The 23,221-nt window shown below is 48.1% G+C and overlaps 1 protein-coding gene across 1 annotated transcript in view; it reads right to left on the reverse strand.

Annotated features, from left to right (window-relative positions):
- The window catches only part of Zbtb7c (zinc finger and BTB domain containing 7C), a 321,380-nt gene extending 298,605 nt beyond the window's left edge, over positions 1–22,775 (reverse strand). The window contains exon 1 of the mRNA XM_085676413.2: positions 22,709–22,775. The gene's annotated coding sequence lies outside the window, so the exon portion shown is untranslated. The remainder of the gene's footprint in view (positions 1–22,708) is intronic.
- Between the last annotated feature and the right edge of the window lie 446 nt (positions 22,776–23,221).

A 23,221-nucleotide genomic window follows, 5' to 3' on the forward strand; every position in this document is an offset into this window, starting at 1 on the left:
GAGACCAGTGAGAAGAGAGAACAGGTGTGAGGCCCCTGTCACCTGAAGTGTCCCCAGCTGAATGTAGCAGATAGTGCCATCTGACCAAAAGCTTGGTGTCCCCCTTGCACGGTGGTCTGACTGGCTGTGCTAGCTTATTTTATCAGCCTGCTTCCCTCCCTGCAGTTGAAATCCCAGCCACCCTTTAAAATACCTCAGCTGCAAAGCCAGCGGAGCTCCCCCCCTCACCCCCATGGCCACCCCCTGCTGTCCTCGTCCAGACATCTTCAGTAGGGGACAGCTGCCACCTAATCCCAGTGCCACTTTGCACTCCTCATGTTTCAATGGATATTCATGTCCTCTCCTGGTGAGGGGCCAGCCCTAAGACTGGAACTGTATTCAGCATTTTCACATGGGCTTTCCCGGAACACCTCACAGCGTGCAGGGCCTACAAAAGGGACAGAATGAGCTGCTGCCCAGCGACGGGTTGTTTAAACTGGTTCTTGTTTGTTTATCTGTTTGTTTTAAAGAAGGCGAGGTATATATACATTTGCTTTTGATACTGGGAAATCCATGAGAGAGACTGTCTTATTAAACGGATTTTAAAAGACCTGATTTCATATAAGCTGGCAACTAATAGTATCATAGAAATAGGACCCGGAAGAGGTTCCCGGTGTGTAATTGATTTGGAACAAGTGGCAACAATGAAGGGACTTTTTCTTAGACATGCATGGAGAATGTACAAACTGTTTTCTTAAAGAGTTCAAATTGTGTGTTCTCTCATCTTTTTATAGGATTAACTGCACACACATACACATGCATGTACATGTGCACAGTACACTCTCGTGCACACACACACACGCGCACACACAAGTCTTTATTTTGGACTTAGTTCTTCAGCCCAACCCCGAGTCATCGCACTTTCTAAACAATTGCCCTGAGGTCTAACTAACGTGAAGGCTTCATCTGGGAATGGCAAGCTAGCTGGGCTGCTTTTGTTATTGATTCATAATGATGTTCAAAGCCTTGAACTCTTCATGTGTCTATGTTTCAGTGTGTGTCTGTGTCTTTGTGTACATGTGCACATACTCTGCGTGTGAGTGTCTGCCCATGTGTGGTTCTTGGAAACCCTCCAGGAGTCTGCAGCACCTATTACAAGAGAACAGGTAGACACAGTGGGCCTCATCGATAGAAAGACAAGGGTCTGGTTGTGGATCCGACTCCTATCTGATATGTGACCCAAAGCCAAGCCCTCGGACTCCATGACTCTTTGTTTTCTAGCCTTTGAAGAGTGGATGTACGCAGCCCAACACCTAGTGCAGGAAAACATCAGTTAACAGTCACGACGGGCAGGGCTTCCTGTGGGGGTTTCCAAGGATGGACTCTGCCTCGACCTCCATCCAGGTCTTTCTCAGGCCTAAACTCAACCTGTCTGTTACTGTAGAAGCCCACTGCTGTTCTCATCTCTTTCAGTAAGGCCTTTCCTTAAGAAAAATAAAGAATTTAACCAATCCTGAATAGGAAACAGCTTAGATGAAAATCACTCGGCCAACTCCATAAAACTCCCGGGCATTTGCACAGGCCAGCAGAGGGTCTGGAACCATGGGGTACTTGATACATAATTTTGAAATAAATTAATAAATCAGCTATCTCTAGAATTCCTTCTCCACATTGAGAGGTACCTTACAGTCATTGAGATGGACTGAAGGTTTCCCATGAGAAACACATATGCTGTATTTAAGATGTCATCAGTGGCATTAGAACTACTGCAACCATCCATATGCGAGGCAGCAATGGTCCAAGTGCCCTTAATGAGGAAGTATCCTGGAGTGTCTATAGAAGCCTGTGCTTCTTCTGTGTTTTAATTAAAAACAGTAGCTGGTGCTAGGGAGAGCACTTCATCCCTAAAGTGTCCATTGTGCGAGAAGGAGGAGTGAGGACTGGAGACAGGGCTCAGTGGTTAAAAGCACTTGTTGCTCTGTAGAGGGCCTGGGTTCTGCATCCAGCACCCATAACTATCTGTAACTCCAGTTCCAGGGGCTCTGGTCTCCTCTCCTAGCCTTCATAGGCACCAGGAATCATGAGTATCTCATACATACATGCAGGCAAACATCCAAACACATGAAATAAGAATAAATGAATATTTAAAAGAAGAAGAATGAGGAGTTCAGATCTCACACTCATGTAGAAAGTTCAGGCATGGTCTTACACATCTGTAACCCTAATGCAAAGGGTGCAGAGACGAGCAGAACCCCCAGAATGCACAGACCAGCCAGTCCACTCAGTCAGTGAGGGCTAGGTTTCATGAGAAGTTCTGTCTCATCATATAAAGTGAAGGAAAGGGAGAGATAGCTCTGTAGTTAAGAGCACTTACTGACTTCCTGTTCTGGCAGGGGACCCTGGTTTGATTCCCAGCACCCACATAAGGATGTTGGCAGAAGTTTCTGTCCTGCCCAGTCCTGCAGTCTTTCAGTCCCAAAGAAACACACAGAGGTCTACATTAATTAGAAACTGGTTGGCCTAGTAGCTCAGGCTTCTTATCAACTCTTATAACTTACATTAACCTGTAAGTCTTGTCTGTGTTAGCCACATGACTTGGTGCATTCTCATCTTCCTTCCTCCATGTCTGGGTAATGACTGCAGACTGACTCTTTCCTCTTCCCAGAATTCTCCTGTTCTCATCTCCCCACCTTTACTTCCTGTCTGGTCACCCCGCCTATACTTCCTGCCTGACTACTGGCCAATCAGCATTTTATTAAAGTAATACAACTGATAAATCTTTACAGGGTACAAGATCATTGTCCCATACCATAAGGAGGCTCACAACTACCTGGAACTCCAGTTCCGGACCATCTGACACTCTTTTCTGACATATGTGGGTATCTGTAGGCACACACGTGCACAGATAAATAAAAAATAAATAATTTAGGTGTAAAGCAATAGCAAAAGATACTTGGCATTGATCTCTAGCCTCCATGTACCTGCATACACACAGACACTAAAGGGAATACACTAAAGACACACGTAATTAGTAATTATTGCTGTCTAACTAGAAAAGTGATGTTTACACTAGAAAAAAGAAAATCCATAGAGATAAGCTAAGACAAGGAAATTTTAATTTCAATATTTTCATATTCATTATACTTTTGCACATAGACATGTTGTTATAAAAATAGAACCATATCATTGTTTTCTCAATAAATGATTTTGGCCATCTTTTTGAAAAGCTCTGTACATCTCCACAGAATTTATTTCCTTGGTGTCATAGTCAGGGTTATTATTGCTGTGCTGAAACGCCATGATCAAAGCAATTTAGGGATGGCAGGGTTTATTTGGCCTATACTTCCACACATTAGTTCATAATCAAAGGTAATCAGGACAGGAACCTAGAGACAGGAGCTGATGTAGAGGCCATGGAGGGTGCTGCTTACTGGCTTGCTCCTCAGGGCTTGCTCAACCTATTTTCTAATAGAACTCAGGACCACCAGTGATGGGGAATCTCAGCCAATCACATTCTGCTTAAGATATGCCCCCCCCCTGGGCCACACAAAACAAATAAAAGATAAAAGTGCCTTGCCACTTCCTTTTTTTGGTTCCCTGTTCACCTGGTGTTTGTGGGATCTCTAGTTGTGTAAATTTTTCCCCTTTTATTAAAAGCTAAATCTTTTTGTATTGAGTTAGCCTGGTTAATTATCGATCAACCACGCCCCTTCACTTTGGCGCCCAATGTGGGGCTTTTTCCTCCACCTTGCCTCTGCGCAGCTTCTGCTCCGGCTGCCTGCAACAGAAGTAGCAGTGTGGACCGAGCACAGTCCTAGGGTCACTAGGCGCTCTCAGCAACTGCACCGCCCCAGAGCTGCCCTTCTCTGCATCCTGCATGCTCCTCTCCCTGGCGCACTCTCACACGCCACGCCGTATCCCACCTGAGCCTCACTCGCCCGCTCACACCAGCCCAGGAATGGCACCACCCCCCTGGTGGGGCCCTCTCACATCAATCACTAATTAAAAAAAAGTTCTACAGCCAGATCTTATGGAGGCATTTTCTCAATTGGGGTTCCATCCTCTCAGATGACTTTAGCTTGTGTCAAGTTGACCTGAAACTAGCCATCACACTTAGTCCAAGAAAAGTAAAAAGACCATTTCTTTCAGGAGTGCTAAGAATTGAACCTGGGCCTCGTGCATGCTAGGCGAAAGCTACTCACTGAACTACATCCTCAGCTCAAGAGCTTCATGTTTTTAAATCACTCTCTTTTTTTCTTGAGACAGGGTCTCACTATGTAGGGCCAGGCTCACAGAGAGGTCCCTGCCTCTGCCACCCAAGGATTTGGATTAAAAGTATGTGCTGCCATGCCTGGCCCTTAAATAAATCTTATAATATAATATAATATAATATAATATAATATAATATAATATAATATAATATTTCACCACAATCAGAGTGGAAATGAAGTCGGAAGGGAATCCACCTCTCTCATAGCCAGCTGGTTCTGAGAGCTATTTCTTAGGCCAGTCTTAGCAACTGGTTGGCTTGTGAAGAACTGGAATCACACACATGACTCTCCTTAACTTTCTGATGTCTTCAGGAGCCAGCAAACCTCAGCTCCACCCAGGACAGTTTCCCCTACCTTCCTTGTTCTGGCAGAGTAAGATGCTGCCCTTCCACCATTCCCAGTATCTGATTCCAGCCCCAACCAGTTCCGTCTCTGTCCTGTTGTCCATGTGCCTGGTTCCAAAAGATATCTTCTTCTCTCCAGCCACTGAGGGAAACCAAGGCACAAAGAGGCAAATGAGAGTGACAACCCAGTGAGAACTGGGAGTCCCTCAGCCACCCTGCCCTGCCCTGCCCTGCACTTGACAAAAAACTTTCTTCTGGCTCTTGCTACTGTTAAGAGCTTTCATGTTCACCTTCCTGTGCTGTGTGTTCAGGACATGTGAAGAAGAACAAACGCCGGCCTGCATAAGAAAGCCCTGGGGCCCCACAAACCCCACTGCTTCCCTGCTTCTGCTAATAAGCAGCTGTATGGCTCAAACCTCCAAATTTTCCATTTCCTCATCTTAAAATATAGGTGGGAACACTGGAGCCTCAACCCTTCCCTCTAAGGGGGTTAGTTCCAGAGAAACAAAACCACAGCATCTGGGTGACTGCCATAGTGTGATTGGCAGGGCCCTCAGGATGGACTCAGGCAACAGAGTAGACAAGCTCTAAGTACAAACCTGCTGGGCTGGGGCCCTGAGTGACCATGGCACAGCGGGATGGCCCCAAGAACACTACCGTGGGCAATCGCGACCCTGCTTTGCTCAGCAAAGGAAACGAGGACCAGGCATCTGGAGGGACCTGCTCTGCCTCCCGCTCTGGACAGGACCTGGGCCAGGGTACACACCCATTCACTTCGCTCTCAGAACCCCCTTCTGGTTTTCCAACTGCAATTCCTCGCAAATGCGAAAGACAGATCAGTCAACTCTACTTTCTACAGAATAATAAAACTCCACTAAATTAACCAGATCTGGCTTAACAGATCCCCATGTTGGCAAATCCAGTGCAGGAGCAGTGCTCTTCCCTAAGCACACGCCGGATTTCCACGGTTAGGCTTCCCCCACCTGCCTCCATCTCACACCTACCTCTCCCTGAAGGCTTGCAAAGCAACAGCCGAGCCCAACCCAGGGGTTCTGACTCAGATGATCCGGGTGCTCTGAGCTCTTATGCATCCCTCACAAGTTCCCAGAGGATCCTGACCCTGCTGATCTAGAGTGAGCCCTGCTTAGAAACCATTCCTGTAGAAGACCTGTCGGCACAGCTCCCCAGCCGGTAGAGCCGTGGTTCTCAGTCTTCCTAACGCTGGGACCCTTTAACACAGTTCCTCATACTGTGGTGACCCCCAACCACAAAGCTATTTCATTGCTACTTCACAACTGTAATTTTGCTACTGATATGAATTGTGATGTAAATATCTGATATGCAACCCCTGTGAAAGGGTCATTCGACCCCAAGGGGGTCGCAACCCACAGGTTGAGAATGACTACTGCAGAGGATCAGCAAGACTCCGGGATTGACTGACAGCCCGACAGGTGTTAAGCCCTCACATCTGGGCAGTGGCACAGCTCTAACTGCCCGGGTGCTCTTCACCTGTGTCTGCCACTCGCCTCCCCCCCCCACCCCCCACCGCAGCTCTCAGCTCTCACGATAGATAACTTGGCTTTCTACTCCACAGCAGCTGGCAAAGACTGAAAGGAATAGCCTTGTAAGCCAGCACCCCAGCAAGATGAATTCTCTACCATACCACAGTCCCAGGAATCAGAGGGACGACTGTCCCCCTCAACGCGTGAGAGCTTCCCTTCCCACAACACATGGTTTGTATAATAAGTACTTGTAGCTACAAGCAATCTGGGTCTTCACTGTTTTTTTTTAAAGCTTTGAATGCTTAAAAATGAAACGCCCTTTTAAAAAAAATCAATCTCCAAATATAGTTGTTTTATTGTTATTTTCAGAACTTACAAACCAACACACAATGCACACCCCAATAGAATACAAGCAGGATTTTAAATAGTGGTTTTCAAACAGAAGACCAGTTGCAGTGGGGGTTGTTTTTCTCTAGTGGCTTGATTTCTTAGAGTTATGGGAGTGGGATAAAGGGCTTCTTTTGGAACAAAGGCCAGTGTTCTGAGGGCTTCCCTGGAGCTCCACTCTGCTCTAGCACTGTCTTCACCAAGAACACTTGCAGCATAGAAAGACAGTTCTGGAGCTAGGCCAGGCACTCCGCCTATCGTCCACCCACAAAGGGGGCAAGATAGCCTTTAGTGACTACTACACTGTCCACTTCCTCTTGTCCTCACATCAGGTCATTCCAGAGACACACAGTCAGGAGACCTGGATCCCCTGCTGGGGTGAATGTTCCTGGTCTGCTCTAGGGACATAGCTGCTATGCTGATGATGGAGAGTTGGCTGTGAAGAGCCCAGCAACGGCTTCTACGGACTGATAGTGAAAACAAGAAAAGATTTGGACCAAATGTGCTCATGAATGTACCTTTGATGTGACACTCTCTTGGCACCTGTGAACTAATAATGACCCAAGGAAGACCTATATGCTGTCCAAGCACAGAAGAGCTCCACCAGTTAGGTGGGACCAAAGGGCACACTCTGCAAGTCCCTTGACACACATCCTGATGGTGTGGCTCCCCCTGCAGGCAAGAGAAAGAGGAAGCACCCCGCCATGGGCTGGAAATAACAGGGATCCTTTCCATTTTCCCTTTCTACAGCCTTAGGTTTACACCCTGTGCTCCTCGCTATTCATTAATTCAACTCCTATTAAATGCAAAGTTAGCCAGTGGATTGCAACCCTAAAACACAATGAATCCTATCTCAGGAGAATTATACAGCAATAAAACTTCCCCAAATGCTCAAGTTTGCTAGGTGTAAGTGTGCATGTCTAAAATCCCAGCCTTGGGAATCTGAGGCAGGAGGATTGGGAATTCAAGAGAGACCAGGCTACATAGTAAAACCTAGCCTCAAAATACATGAAGGGAAGAAAAGCAAGGGAAGGGGAGAGGAGGGTGAGGGGAAAAAGGAAGGGGGGGCTAAGGAGATGGTTCAGTGGTTAAGACTTCATGCAGAGGACCCAGGTTCAATTCCTGGCACCGACATAGTGGCTCACAGTCACCTGTAACTCAAGTACCAGGGATCAGTTTTTGTGGCCTCCCTGGGCACCAGGCACACATGTAACACACAGATACACAGGCAGACAACATAACCATACATATAAAATGAATAAATATTTTTCAAGGAAAGGAAGAAGGGGAGAGAGGGGGGAAGGAAAGAGAAAAAAGGGGGGTGAAGCAATTTGTGAACCTGAGGATTTGCCGAATTAGCACAGATCATGCATTCAAACCCCAGCATTACAGAGCTGAATTTTTTTTGACAAAAAACAAGTGCATTTATCTTTAATGTACATATTTCATTTGATTCTTTTCTCACTAAGCTTCCATTCAAAACTACCTACAAAAAGATCACACAGCCATGTGCATGCACACACACCTGAACACGCATCCCTAAAGCAAATACCCCCTGAATGAAGTAAACCACAGAGGGCAGAACCCAAAAGGTATGGGTTCAGCAACCTCAGGCTCCTGAATCAAGACTGACTGGGCCTTCATCCACTGCCATGAGCATCCCTCACCCTTGGGTAGCCCAGAGAGCCTCTTGGATGCCTGCAAGGATGGTTACTGGCCTCCAGAGAGCTCCTTGCAGTACGTACTTTAAAATTCAGCATCCCAAGGTTGGGCAAAGCTAGCCACACAATGAAGCCACTGGTGCATGCTCCCCCGCCCTGGCCAGCTCCAGCCCAGCAGCCTCCAGACTAGCAACTCCATGGTGGTTTTGGCAGTATTTCCATCAAGATCACCGCACTGGAAAACTTCCATGGCTTCCTATCCAGTCCTCACTAACCCCAGATTGGGTGGAGCGGTCTTACAGCTGCAAATCTTTCCCCTCTGAATCTCAAAAAGAAAACCCCTCTACCTGATTGTTTTCTAAATCCAGGGACCTTGAACCTGTGGAGGGGGGAGAAAAGTTCCTGAAGTTTCTTTTCTTCCTGTTTATGTGGTTTGGTCAAATCAAACACTGCTAATAGAAGATGATCCAGCAATTGATTAGGGGGTGGGGGTGGGTGGCTGAATTTTCTGGGGATACCAGCTTGCAAGAGCAATTGCTGAACCACTGTCTGTGGCATCAGAGCTGAGCTGGGCCAAACACTGGGACCATGACTCAAGGTGGAGGTGGGGGCGGGGGAGCCAGGGATCCCATCAGGGGGAAGATCAGATCAGTTGGTTCATTTATTTTGACAAATCTTTTCTTTTTAATCATCTATAATGAGGCTATAGTACATTGTGCCGTGTGTATGATATATTTTGGAAAGGTAATGAAGTCTGGGGAATAGGCAGCATAACTCAGCTCCCAGCTATTAAATCTCTGCTTAGAAGTAGGATAAAGTCAGAGATGTGTGTGTGTGTGTGCAGGAGTGAGAAAATTATAAGGTTGGCACATTAGCAAGGGGCAAAAATTAGCCAGGTTCTACTACTCTATTGAGATTTAGAGCATCGGAGTACAGTGACTACATTTTCCTTAGAGATCTTTACAGCTATTTGGAATTATGAACCCATAATATGCAAATGCACGGGGCTAAGAAATACGCATTCTTGGCAGAGACTGAAGATGTTATAATGTGTGCTGTAAACGGCCCCGCGTATGTGTATAAAATCAGCACGCACATACTAACTGGTCGATTATCCCCTCTAAAACCGCACATAAATTCTCCTGACAGAAATTGGAATTTTGCACACATCCCAAGAATGAACAGACTCTCAATGTGCTGTGTGTGTGAAGGACGGAGCATGGGAACCAGCAGAAAGGGTCACTACGCCAAGTAAGAGACCTTTCTCGTCCTGGAGCATGACAACGAGGTTCAGGGCTACGTTTTCCTTCTGAGCACGATAATTATAACATTAGTCATAGTCAATAATATTTTTTTGAGTTTTGGGCTTCAAGACAGACACTGGGCTGGGAGCTTTCTACTTACAATCCCAAGAAGAGGGAGAAGGAGGAAGGGAGAGAGAATATGAACATATGTATATGTGTAAATATGTGTACATGCAAGAGAGGATATGAATATGCATGTGTAAATATGTTTACATGTGAGAAAGAAAGAGAGAGAATGAGAATGTGTATGTTCTATTCAAATGTTTTATCACCCTGGCAAATGGCTATTTCCCAAAGGAATACAACAATTTTTTTATGGTGAAATGTTAATTTATTCACCAGGCAAAAAGGAGAACTCAGTTCATAGGTTACCAACAACGGGGCAGAGGCCTCCTAGAAAGTCCTGTCCTTTTGTGGAGTGAGCCCTTCAGCTCTGGAGCCAAAGTCTAGGTCCTTGCCATTTGTGAGAGAAGAGTAGGGAATAAGGAACTGCAGCCCAGAATCTGAGAAGAGGTAACAAATGCCCAAAATAGAAAGTTGCTGAGTCAGGTCTTCACAAATGCAGGGCTGGAAAATTGTAAAGAAGGAGAAGAAAAGCCTTTAGTTAAACAATGGCTTTTAATGACTTCTGCAAATAGGTGGCTCTCTGCAAGGTGGCTGAATCTGGTGCATCGGAACCTAAAGGAACGTGGAGCTGCCGGCAAAGCTAAGGAAGGAGAGCACAGCATAATTAGGTTTCCACACTGTAAAGACAGATAGATAGATAGATAGATAGATAGATAGATAGATAGATAGATAGATGTTAGAAATCATCAAAAATAGCAGATAAACATGTTTTCTTAAGTGGTTTATTTTATTACATATTATATATAATGTCTATTACAGTTATATATGTATATTCATATGTGTATTATATTACATACATTACATATATAATATATATTGTATGTGTTTATATCTAAGGACCCTGGTACACAAAAGCAAGCACACACTTTTCCCCAGTAGCTGGCAAGGGAAGGACCAAAGACTGCCCCTTCAGCATCTAGAATGTGAGCAAGATTTCTGAGTGCTTGACACTAGCTGAAATTAGAATTGGGACACACTTTGCAAAAGCATGCCCACATCACAGCTAGATCCCAAATATGAAGCATTAACCTTATCCTCTATGGATATCCTGCAAAACTCAAGGCAAGAAGACTGAGGTGGGAGAGGGGGTATGGTTCCATCATAAAGTGAAGGCTATATAAGCATGAAAATTAATTTGAACCTCACCTCCAGCACCCATATAAAAGCCAAGGGCAGCACCACACAGCTGTAAGCTCTGGGCTAGCTGGGAGGAGACAGCCATCACCAGGGTTCGGTGACCAGCTAGCCAGTTTTGCCCAGTTGGTAAGCCTTGGGTTTCTGGAGAGACCCTGTTTCAAAAAAGTAAGAAGGAGAAAGAGTGATAGAGAAAGGCACATAACAGCATGCATGTATGCATGTCCGCACACATACAGCCTGAGCTGTAGATGCCAACAGCACACATACACACAGCCTGAGATGAAGGCATCCAACAGCACACGCACGCATGTATGCACACACACACACACACACACACACACAGAGCCTAACATGAGCATGACCTCATTAGATGAGATGCAGCTATTCTACCTACTAATCTTTCACTGAGATGGATTAACAAAGGTTAGAGACCATCAGAAAAATAGCAGACCAGCATGTTTTCTTAAGTGGTTTGTTTTATTTGCAACAGTTCTAGGTCAGAGAAACCTTGAGATTACAAAGACAGACATAAATCTAGCGGAGGGAGCGTATGCAAACTGGGACCTTGGGATGGGGTCCTTGAATCTGTATGCCACATTTAAATCCTGATCACTATGTGCAAGATTTACTATCCCTCAGATCGACTCCTTTGCTCCTGTCAACTCTCTACCCCAACAGTACACACTGCTGTGTCCACACCACCCAGCCCGGCTCCAGTGAGAAAGCGATGCTTGCCCTCTGCCATGGGCTCTGGCAGTGATAGTAAGTGATGTGATTTCACAGAGCGGAAACAGGATTTTCCCTCTGCAAAATCATAAAACACACACAAACTTCTGTGGTGTCTTAACTCCTGAATTTAGTAGCCTGATTTTCTTTGTGTTGGTAGTTCTATCTTTACTGCAGGGCTTGATGTGATTCCAAAATTAATTTCCCAAAATACTATATGAAAGAGATATTGGCTAATGACCAAAATCATTCCAGGGCTAACAAGACGGCTCAGTGAGTAAAAGCGCTTACCACGCAATCTTGATGCCTGGGTTTGATCTCTGGAGCCATGGGTGGAAGGAGAGAACTGACTCCTGAAAGCTGTCCCCTGGAGTTTACATATAAACCAGTGATGATGAGGAGGAGGAGGAGGATGAGGATGGTGATGATGATGATGGTGATGATGGTGATGATGATGATGGTGGTGATGATGATAATGGTGGTGATGATGATGATGGTGATGATGGTGATGATGATGGTGGTGATGATGGTGGTGATGATGGTGATGATGGTGATGATGATGATGGTGGTGATGATGATGATGGTGGTGATGATGGTGGTGGTGGTGATTTTCAAAAATCATTCAGTGTGGTGCTGGACTGAAATGTTTAGTTTGACTTCTTGATATCTAGTGTTTTATTTCTTCCTAAGTTCCTTTAAGGTTCAAGTTCAAACCATGACACCCCTTCAAACACAACAGCATTCAACGATCCAGACAGGGGGTCCAACCAGGCAATAACTGAGTGTTGCAATGACTTCCACAGACTTGATTCCCTAACTAGACGTATTTCCTCTTGCTTCCACACATGCTTCTGTGGAGGGATGCATCATCACTGAGCCTGGCCCACGGCATATTGGTCCCACTACTACTCCCTTGCCCAGGTTGTCTTCCAACCCTGAACACTCAATTTTCAGCGTAATAGATAAAACACGGGCTGTGGAATTAGCTCTGTCACTCCCCTAATTGCTTCCTGCCAGGTACACCACCTTGAGCAAGCTAACCTAAACATCCCAAGTCTTAATTCTTCATTTGCTAAACGGGAATGATAATGCTGACCTGAAAGCCTTTGTGAGAATTAATGGGCATGTCACAACTAGGAAGAACTTACAATGCAGCAGTTTCTCCATAATGTCATTTCTGTTCCTCCTCCAAGCTCCCTGCCAGGGGTCGAGACTGCCCTGTCTTCAAACCGGTATAGCCTTTGCAAGCTGCACTGTATCATGCAATGACCCGCATAAGCATTGAGTAGGTCCTGTATGCATCATCATCTTCCAAAGACATCTTTGGATCCTTGAACACAAAACAGTGTCTTGTATTTCCCCTGTGCCCTGAAGAACTAAGCCCAAGACTACAGACACCACAGGAGCCCAAATAAACCCGGGTCCCACAGTGTCACAGCTTCCTTCTCTCAATACACAAAAACCTGTGAAGATGATTCAAGAGCAGGAACTCTCTCAGGACTGATCTGTAACTGTTTGGCAACTTCAGCTCACCCGATCAGAGTCTGTGCTCACAGCCTGGGGCTGTTTCGCAGATTAGGCTGTCCAGATTTCATGCCAGCGCTAATGTAAAGCAACAGCAAGTCGCTGACACACAGAGGTGAGCCCCAGACTCCAGGTCAGACAGGAAAGTGTGCTTCCTGCCTTAAAGCAAGGTCAGTCCCTCACTAAAGGTCACACAGGCCACCTGGGTCTACCATTACTGCCCACTCTACGTGAAGGGATTGGCCAGAGTAACACTCTTGCTCTAGACTCTAAAACCAGTCCTGATTGCTTTAGATACAGAAAGGTTCCAAAGGCTCTCAAGGCAAAAAGGAAACAGAGACCAAGACACTGCCCTCTGGAGGACTGTGAGAGGCAGCTGAGGGGGACCTAGGGCAGATAGCAGGTGTGGTGTTTTTTGAGAGCACTGGTGCTCACCAACACCCAGTTGCTCTGGATACCTTCCTAATACCATACACCCACCTCTCATCCATGGGACTAGAACACACCATGGGGCTTCGATTTTCCTTCACCGGGGCTGTAGTCAATGACATATTAAACAACTTTTCCCCAGCCTGCAGGCAGAATGCTCCAGTCTGTCACCACATAACATCAGAGTGTGAGTGCTGTCTTGAAGCCCTTTCCTCTCATGTACCCCGCCTTTACCTCTCCTGCAGGGCCTCAAGAAGCATCAACTTACTAAGTCACGTCTGACTACATCTGTTTTCTGGGAAGTCCAACCCAAGTTCATTCATATTCTCTGTCTCTGTCTCTGTCTCTCTCTCTGTCTCTCTCTCTGTCTCTCTCTCTCTCTCTCTCTCTCTCCCCTCCCTCTCTTTCTTAGCTTGAGAGAGAATTCAAAGCCACCCTGGTCTATATAGTGAGTTCTAGACCAGACAAGCTAAAGATTGAAAAAGCAAAAAATCTTAAAATGTAATTTTAAAAGGTATCTTGAAGACATATTGAATGGAAAGTAGAAAATGAATACAATGGTCTGATCTGTTGGTTATTGGTTAAAAATATTAAAAGCATGCATTCGTGTGTGCCCCTCCACATCTATGTTTTCTTGTGTATGCTAGTTGTCTTTAAACTGAAGAAAACATGACTAGCCGCTGCCCTGGGTGAGGAGACTCACAGCAGTGAGAGAAAGACATTTCACTTCAAATACCCTTTTGTACTTTTTGAATTTTAAACCATGTAAGTGTTGACCTATTCAGAAAAAAAATAAATTAAAAATTCAAAGCAAACAATGTGGGAAAGTAATAAAAATGTAGTTTATGAAAACAGAAGAGAAACCCTTATTTTACAAAGGTTCAAAGAAGCCTAAGGAATTGCCTGTGAACCATGGAAGGGACAGGTAGGTCCTACAGGCCCAGGCTTTGGGGGAGGCAGAAGGCTCCAGTTCTGGCATCCAGTCCTCTGCTGCCTGGGATGGATTCCAGGAGTAATACAGCCCCTTGGGCCTCAGTTTCCTCATTTGCTCCAGTTTGCTTGGGCCTCTTTTCTGTATGGAAGATGGGGTTTCCTCAGAGAATCAAAAGTTAGATAGATGATGATAACATGTCTAAAAAGATGGCAGAGCTCTTTGGGGGGGGGGGAGAGAGAGAGAGAGAGAGAGATCCCTCCTCCTTCTAGAAGGACATGGTGAGGAGATAAAAACCCTGTGCTCCTCCCCAGAGCACAGGAAAAGCAGTGGCTCTGACTTCAGAAGCCAAAAATACACAGGTCGCACCCTTCCCTCCAAGCTGCCTGCCCCATCCCTCCCTCTTCCACATCCTCTCTGGACAGGCCGGGTGCCCATTAATGACAGAGCTGAAAAAGTTCCCTTTTCTTATGTGCTCATATTTCCTGCCAGGCCCCTCCCATCTTGCAATAGTCGCTGTTCACAGCCCTCTGGGATAGCCAGGGACAGAAGGAAGCTTCAGGATTGTAGCACAAAGAAAATGTCACTGTTTTAATGTGGCAACACCCTTATCCATCCCCAAAGCACATTCAGTGACAGCTTCCCTCGGCGACTGCACAGTCCATTCTTAGAGAGCTTACTGTACAGGCCTTTGAGCCATGGGCCCCCAAAGTCACCTCTGCTACCAACTTGCTCTCACATCCCCCCTGCACCCTCTTCATACTCTACTGGCTTTCCACGTCTTTCTCTCAGAAGCTAGAGGATATTACAGCAGGAACCGCTCTTGGAAATGATCTGACTTCACAGACAGATGGAGAAACTGAGGCCTGTGAGAGTGGGGCACCCACCTCAGGCACACAGCACACACCCTCCACTGAGGCAGGATAAAAGGCAATTTCCTGTCCTTCGTCTCCCTTGTCCTCTGCTTGCCGGGGACATCTTCCCTCCACCCCAGAGCTAGACGACTTTTCCTCACAGCACAGACCCCAAAGAGCCCTGCCTCCCCAGGACTACCCCTCCTAACCTGTGTCCCAGGCTTTCTTTGCTGTCCAGAAACTACTGCGCACTTAAGATAGATCTAGTGACCCATGTTCCAATGATATTATTTGGGCTGTGATGAGCTAAATAAAATACATTACTAAAATTTATCTTACCCATTTTTTTTACTTTAAAAAATGTAGCTATCAGAAAATTTTAATGTATGTAGATGGTAAATCATAAATTCCTATTAGTCTTTGCTGCTTTCTGACTTGACCGAAGGTCAACAAAACTGACCTGTTCCTGCCTGCAATTAAAGCCAAAAGCCTACACTGTGAAGATCAGTGGGTGCCCATGCTCACGAGGAAGCAGTGTGCCCCCAGCAGTGCTGAGGAGATTAAGCTCCTTGCTGGAATGAGTGTGTTTTTTCTCCACTCGAGGCAGAAAAGCAGACAGGAGCAGTGGTACCATGTGAGTGATGCTAACTCTGCCCATGTGTAGAGCCGGTGCCCCCAACATCCTCATTCTGAAACAGGTGACAGGAGCAGAAGACAACAAAGTAAGAGATGTCTCATCTTCCCCCTCCTGCCTCAGGCTAGAAACAAATTTACAAAATGACTGAGGGGTGGTGGCTTCCTGCATTGGTCCTTGGTTCTTTGTTAGGTTATTCTAAACTCTCTCTCTCTCTCTCTCTCTCTCTCTCTCTCTCTCTCCCCTTCTCACCCTCTCTCCTTCACCTTCCATTCCCCCTTCTGTGCATGCTCAAGAGTGTGTGTGTGTGTGTGTGTGTGTGTGTGCACATGTGTGCTCGCGCACTCACATGTACATGTTAAACATCACTGTCAAGTTAGCACTGCCAAGATACAGTGGTAAGGTTAAATAACATAGCATGCAATCACGACTCAGGAAAGCAACAGAGTCACAGATGTGCTGGTCAGCTCCTAATGCTCTGCTCCTTCCATCCCCTAGCTTCTCAGCCTCCGTCTCCTTTTCTGTCAAACTAGAGGAGAGAAAGGGCCTCACCATCCCAAGGACTCCTTTTCTGCTGGGACTGGGTGCTGGGCCCTGGCAAGCACCAAGCTGAAGAGTTGTTTGCTGCCCTAAAGCTCCACTCTGCACCCTTCTATGCCTCACGCCTGGATCTCTCTGTTTATGGTCTCCAAAGAGTTGAGTCTTCTATGCTTTTACACAGATTCACTAAAACCTCTCTGACACCCACTGCAGTGTGCATCCGGTTACTGTCTCAGAAGTCGGTCTCCCTGCATGGCTACTCTCTGCTCTTCCCCCAGCCTCCCTGCCAAGCACACTCTGAAGAGACCTTGGCTTCCATGGATCTCATCAGGAACTCCAATCCCACAATAAGGATTTTTTTGTTTTGGGTTTTTGTTTGTTTGTTTGTTTGTTTGTTTGTTTGTTCAAGACAGGATTTCTCTGTGTTACAGTCCTAACTGTCCTGGAACTCACTCTTGTAGACCAGGCTAGCCTCAAACTCACAGACATCCGCCTGCCTCTACGTCCCACACGCTGGGATTAAAGGTGTAAACTACCACCACCGGGCTTTTGTATTTTATTCATGCCAGCCATGTTTCCAAGCCATGAACACACCAGTGAGGAAGAGAGTAGCCACCAGCCCCTGAAGGACCAGCGGACATCCCCAGGGAAGCCTTCAGACACTAAGGGAACAACACAGGTTTCTATTTCTTAAATTCTTCCTGCCTCTCTTAGCTTTTGGTCATAGGTCATGGGCACTTAAAAATCTCTTCGAGAGCAGACAGATAAGGTATGGTATGGTCCTGGAAAGGAAGCTACACATCCATGTTGAATATGTTTCCAAACATTCTGAAGTGTGTGTGCAATACCACAGACTCCTTGTCCTTAGCATGATAGTACAGAGGGGAACATGAGAGCCTCCCCAGTGTGCTGGGATGCTGAAAAATATAGCAGTTTTCTGTATACAGAAGCTAAAACCACCCAAGGTCTTTTTAGAGTGTGTGGGGCCTCCTTCTCCTCCAGGGTCAGTGATTGACAGTGGGAATGTGAGTGTTAGGTTCCCAGGGGGAAAGTAACCTTTCTGGTTAGCAGGAGATGGAGTGGATTTTTTAAGTTTGGGGAAGCCATGCATATGCGCATTTTATGCGTGCACTTCTGTTTCTATACGCCTATTTGTGGACATAGGAAAAGACGGTAGTGAAATGCAAAGAATTTAGGGTGTTGCAGCAGCTTTGTTTTAATTTTTGCACTGTTCCACACTTTCCAGACTTTCTGTAGTGATGACTAGTGCTTTGATGATCAGAAAATCAGTAGCAGTGAATGAAACGCTAACCATTTCCTTCCGCTGCTGTCTTTATAGGCACTGTGTCAGCAGGGTTTGGAAGTCAGTGGGCTGTGAAACACTAACGAAATCCCCTGCTCCCGCGGGGCTAAGTGTACCCCTTGGCCCTGGAGAGGAACCCTTCTTGTGTCCATGCTGGCAGACAGCTGTCCACGACTGTTCTGAAGAGGCTGCCAGCGAAGAGAGCTGGTGGAAAAACACAACTCCTCATTCTCCAAGGGTAGCATTATGCTCGGCCTCTTATTCACCAGAGTGTGTGTGTGAGTGTGTGTGTTGTGTGTGTGTGGGGGGGGGTGAGTTAGCTCAACCCTGCCACCAATAGAGGCTCCTCTACCCAAGTCAGCCTTGACAATGGCCCATGCTCCTTGAATTCCCACATCCCCTTCTTGCCATACATCAGAACACCTCTAACAAGCTTTATTTCTCTCTCTGGGCTGAAAGGACCCTGGCCACCTCCTCTGTACACATCCCAACAGCTCTAACAGGCGCATTCAATCAACTGCTTACTTCAGCCTGCCAGCACAGCTCTGAAGCAGAGGAAACAATGACAGACATTTAAGCAGAGTCCCTGGCCCCCTGGCACTAACACTCTGGTGGGGAAGTTAAGCAGCAAAGGACCAAAGTCCCACCCCAGTAGCACCAGGTACAGTAAAGAGTGCACTGACACCACCTTTCAACTGTGACCCAAGTGACAACGCAAAGCCAGCTGGAAGATGCACAGGGAAGACTAGCAAACCAGGATGGGGAGCTCCTTCGGGAAACAAGGAGTGGGCTTCTGAAGTGCAGGGAGTTGGGGAGGTCTAGAGACCTAGCTCCTGGTGACCACGGATTATACAGAGGCCCAGCTTGCCTTCCTGCAGAGCCTAAGGGCATGCCTCCTGGGTAAGGCTGGCTGGGCCACAGAAAAGGACTTCAGCCCCAGCTACTGATCAATGAAGGCTGCTTCTAGCATGCCTGGTAGTAGTGAGTGGTCAGTTACCTTGGGCTCAAGGCCCCCAAAATGCTGGCCGGACAACCCGCCCCTCTTCTCGCCCACAGTCTGCTGCTACATCCTTGCCCTCCCAAAGTGCCCTTCTCCGTGCCGCACTGTCTGTAAAGAAGACAATCTGATTCCTGTACACCCATGCTCAGCCCATGGTATTGGTTCAGCAAACCGTTGCGGCAGCTAACCTTGAACATATAGAGAAGAGTGAACCAAAAGCCCTGCCCTGGAAAACAGCAGTTCATGTGCCTGCCCCTGCGGCCCTATGCCACCAGCTCTCCTTTCTCTCCAGGGATTCTCCTGAGTCTTCCCACCTAAGTAAAGCCTGCTGTGAGCCCCTGACATGGCTCTTCCAGGGAGGTGCATTCAGACACAACAGCGGTTCTCCCACCTATCTTCCTGCCGCTGCCACCAGCCTGGGCAGAGAGTCTGGAGCCTCCGGAATAGAGATGTAAGCAGCATCATGGCAGGTGCTATTGATCAAGGACAAAAGAGGATTTGAGATGCTGTGGAGAATGAGTGGGAGGGAGGGACCATTAGGATGGGGGTGGGAGCAAGCAGAGGAGAGCAAGCCTCGGACCTCCTCCAGCACCACACTGAAAGGCCTCTGGAGCCAGAGAGGGCCCTGTCTAATCTGCCAGTTTCTAATGTCCTGCAGAAAAAATAGTTACTACCATTATTTTTAAAGGCCAGCTGCGCTCTCTTCAGCAGCTCGGCCCTGGGAGGGTTCTGAGGTAGCCTCCTATACAGCGTTGGGGACAGCACCTAAGTTGTACATATTAACTCTAGGGAATCTTTGGAACTTAAATCCCCAAAGGCAGTAAGACTCCTAGAAGCCCTGAGGGATCTTTTTCCCAGATCAGGGTCAATCTGACATGGTTGGGTGGCAAGCTTTTTTTTTCCCCCAGTGGGGCACAGTCACCCTGGAAAGAAGTCAGTATTGCAGATGGTTCCAGACCCTTGAGTCTCTTCTTCCAGGAGCGGAAGGGCGTTTATAAATAGACCAACTCCTTCAGCCCTGCTCAGACAGAGATCCCACACCCCTGCCCCAGACTTAGCCAGCTGGCTCTTCAGTTCCCGAGTTCCCATAGCCCTCTACAGGAGGGAGGACAATAAACGAACTTCAGAGGGGGTAGAGAAAGTGTCCTGGTCTCCAGTCAACTGTAACTGTGGCATTCCCCTGTAACTTCAGTGCTGGGAAGGACAATTGTCCAGAAGCCTTGTTGGAGAGCCCCTTGCAGGTGATCTCCTGGAAGCCCAAGCTGAACAGCAGGCTGACACACTAGAAACCACTTCTGCTCACTCTGTCTCAGTTTCTCCATGGGATTCTGATGGGATTAGCATGCAATAGGAGTGAAAGACTTAATATTCCAGATCTTGGGTTTTGTTTTTTGGGGGGTCTGTTTTTATTTTTTTCTACAGTGTCCCAAACATGGGGATGGGGACTTTGATCCTTGTCTGTGAGAGACCTGAGAAATTACATACTCCAGCCCTGTTAGCCTGGAGTTCTTCATACTTCATGTCCTTGAGGGCAATAAAACTTGGAGAATGTTCCCCCTTTTAGTAATTTCTGACTAATACAGATTGACACAGACCACACCCAGTCTTATTTTGACTTAATAAGGCTCTGCCTGACCATAGACAACATTACAGACTGAAGGCTATCTCTCGCCCTAGAATTCTATCTTGGTTTAAAGAAGAAAAAGTTCTCTTGAACATTGTCACTCCCCACCCCACCCCACACACACCACATCCACTGGGAAGGGAAAAGGGGCTACAATGTAAGTGGCCAACTCGAATCTCTTTTTAATTAAGACACTTGTTTACTCAATAAAATACAGAGTAAAAAAACATTTACTGAGAACCCATTCATTGATGTTTAATAGCTATGTCAAATACTCATAACAACATTCATTCCAACACCCCCAGATAATTGCTCATCTCTCTCATTTGGTATCCACAACAGCACTGAATTTGTGCCCAAGTGTAATTGATCCAAAATTGGGCTCCTTTTCAAAAATATCTGTAAAACCTAATTACCAGGAAAACAGTTCTGGCATCCTACAGAAAGTGGGTGCTTTAGCATGACAAGCTGTACACTCATCTTGGCTAATCAAGACACATTATGTTGCCCAAGGAATCTAGGAGATTGGGGGCAATGAGGGTGCAGGAAAAGTTGGGACTATGTCACACTGGACTTTGCAGTGACAGTCCTGATTTTGTTAGGTCAAGGCTGGGGGTGGGGGCAGGAAACCGAGTATCTTTACTGGAAAACATGAATTTAGAAAGTACCAGATAATAAGGCCATAATAGGCTCAGGGTCTAGGGGTGGCATTTCTGTCGACAAGTCCACAAGACCTTGCCCCTGCCCCAGGGCATTCTGTCCGAGCTGGCCTGGGCTGCTGCTGTCATTACTGGTTTCCTTGCTCCTTTATCACTATGGTAAGTTACTCCTTTCCTCGGCCTTGCGATTGTTCATTATAGAGTGAGTTCTCTTGATGCCTAGAGTCTGTTTCCTCAAATCTTGTGGCCTCCTTTAAATCAAAGCACCCCTTCCGTGCTCGTGTGCTTCATGGGTGTAGCAGGAAAACAGCGACTGTGAACAGGACCAAGGAGAATGAAGAGCTGAGTGTTTCCAACTCTCAGCGGGTTTGTACCTTCTTGCAACACTCAAGCATCAGACCCTCTCTGGGAATAACGATTTCTTTCAGCCTAAGCCTGACCTACCCTGGTGGTTCTACCTGGCTGCCCTGGATAGCCAACCTGGCCAATAAGGAACTGAGCCAAGCCACACAAGCTCAGACTTTTTTTTTCAACGTTGGACACAGCACATCCTCTTTTAAGGGTTTTTCTCAACCTGGTCCCATTCCCCTGCCTCACCCCCCCCCCCCCGCGCGCGCAACCCCCCTCGTATCAGAAGCCCCAGAAACCCCAGCCCTAGCTTGGCAGCACGGACCTCAGCTGCTTCTGCCCAGAATCGTGGGCTCAGGCTTGATTGAATGCTTGTCTCTACAGTTATGCAGATTTAAAAGGTAAGGGGACCTGCTTCTTCGGGGCTGCCCCTGGCCTTCCTCCTGGTGAAACCAGACCAACAGCGCGAACAACAAAGCCTCACAGCGGACGGAGACAATTCGCTGCCAACCCAGCAAGAGACGCGCACACCCTGAGCACAGACGCGCACGAGGTTTCAGCGTTTGTCGCTAAGAAGAGATCTCCACCGCGTGTGTCGCTAGGAAGAGATCTCCAGACGCCCAGAGAGGGTGACAGGTTCCCGGACAGAATATGTTTCGCTTTATCGAGATCTAGAGGAATGATGAGCCTGTGTTCATTTACCTCAACTTCCTCCGTGTGCCCACAGCTGAGATGCTCATCTGAGCGGCATCTGGATCCCAGCAGCCAAGCAACCCTTGGGCCTCATTGAGAAGTACGGGATCCCCTCCACTTTTGACAACCCTTTTCTAATATTTAAAAAAGACGGTGCGAGGTGCGGGTGCCCAAGTACCAGAAAACTGTCACTGCCCAAAATGTTCTCCAGCCTTCCCGGCAGAAGTACAGCAAAACTTTTGGCAGGAACCACCTGTGGCTGTCGAGAGGCCCGCCCCGCCCCTCCCGGGCCCGGAGGCGCCGCGGAGCCCGGGACCGCACACGCCGGCAGAAGTTCCCTCAGAGCCCCGCGCGCCACTTCGCTCCAGGCCGCGGTGCCAGCCAGGAGGCGCGGCGCCCGCTCGCTGGCTCACTCTCCGCTGGCTCTCCCCTCCCTCCTCCTCTCCCTCTTTGCCTCCGCCCGCCTCCTTCGGTTGCATGGCTGCCGCACGCACCGAGCCCCTGAATAGCCACCGCAGCCCCCCGCCTCCTGCCCAGCGATGGAGCGCGCCCCTACCCCCGCCGGCGCCCCGGGACGCGCGGACCTCCTGCCTCCTAGCAACGGCCCCACCATTGCTTTGGGGTCGCCGGGGATGCACAGCCACCCTGTCGGAGCCCCGCGACCTCCCGACCCGCCTAGGCAGCCGAGGTGCAGAAGCAGACCCCTGACAGCCCGCGCGCTGAGCAGCTCACCTCTGCGCGCCGCCGACCCCGCGCGCCTCCCGCACTTGGCTCCCGGCCCCAGCGCTCGCGTCCTTCTTCGCCACCGTTGTCCGTCCGTCCCTGCGCTCCCGAGCCGCGCGGGCCGCGCCGCTGTCAGAGTCTCGTGGCGGGGCTGCTCCAGCGGGTGTGCAGCCGAGCAGCGGGCGCGCGAGCAGCTCCTCCCTCCCGGGGCCGCGCCTCCGCCCTCCACACGCCCCGCCTCCCGCACCGCGGCTGGCAGCCCCGCGCCCCGAGCCCAGCGCCCGCGCCCACGGCTCGGGGGGCCGCACGGGGCTAAAGGGCCCGGATGTGTGCGGTCGCCTCTCTCTGGCTCGCTCACGCCCGCCCCCTCCCCGCCCTGCCACACATGCACTTGCTGCGGCCGGGCCTCCTCCGGGCTTCGCTAATTTCTATTTTGACAGTCACTGACGAGTGGGTGGCGCTGCCGAGGACGCCCAGGACCCGCGCTGGCAGCGAGCGGGAGTCAGGTTCCTGCGCAGGGGC

The sequence above is a fragment of the Myodes glareolus genome, chromosome 13 (assembly GCF_982192425.1).
Source record: "Myodes glareolus chromosome 13, mMyoGla1.1, whole genome shotgun sequence".
Classification (NCBI taxonomy): domain Eukaryota; kingdom Metazoa; phylum Chordata; class Mammalia; order Rodentia; family Cricetidae; genus Myodes; species Myodes glareolus.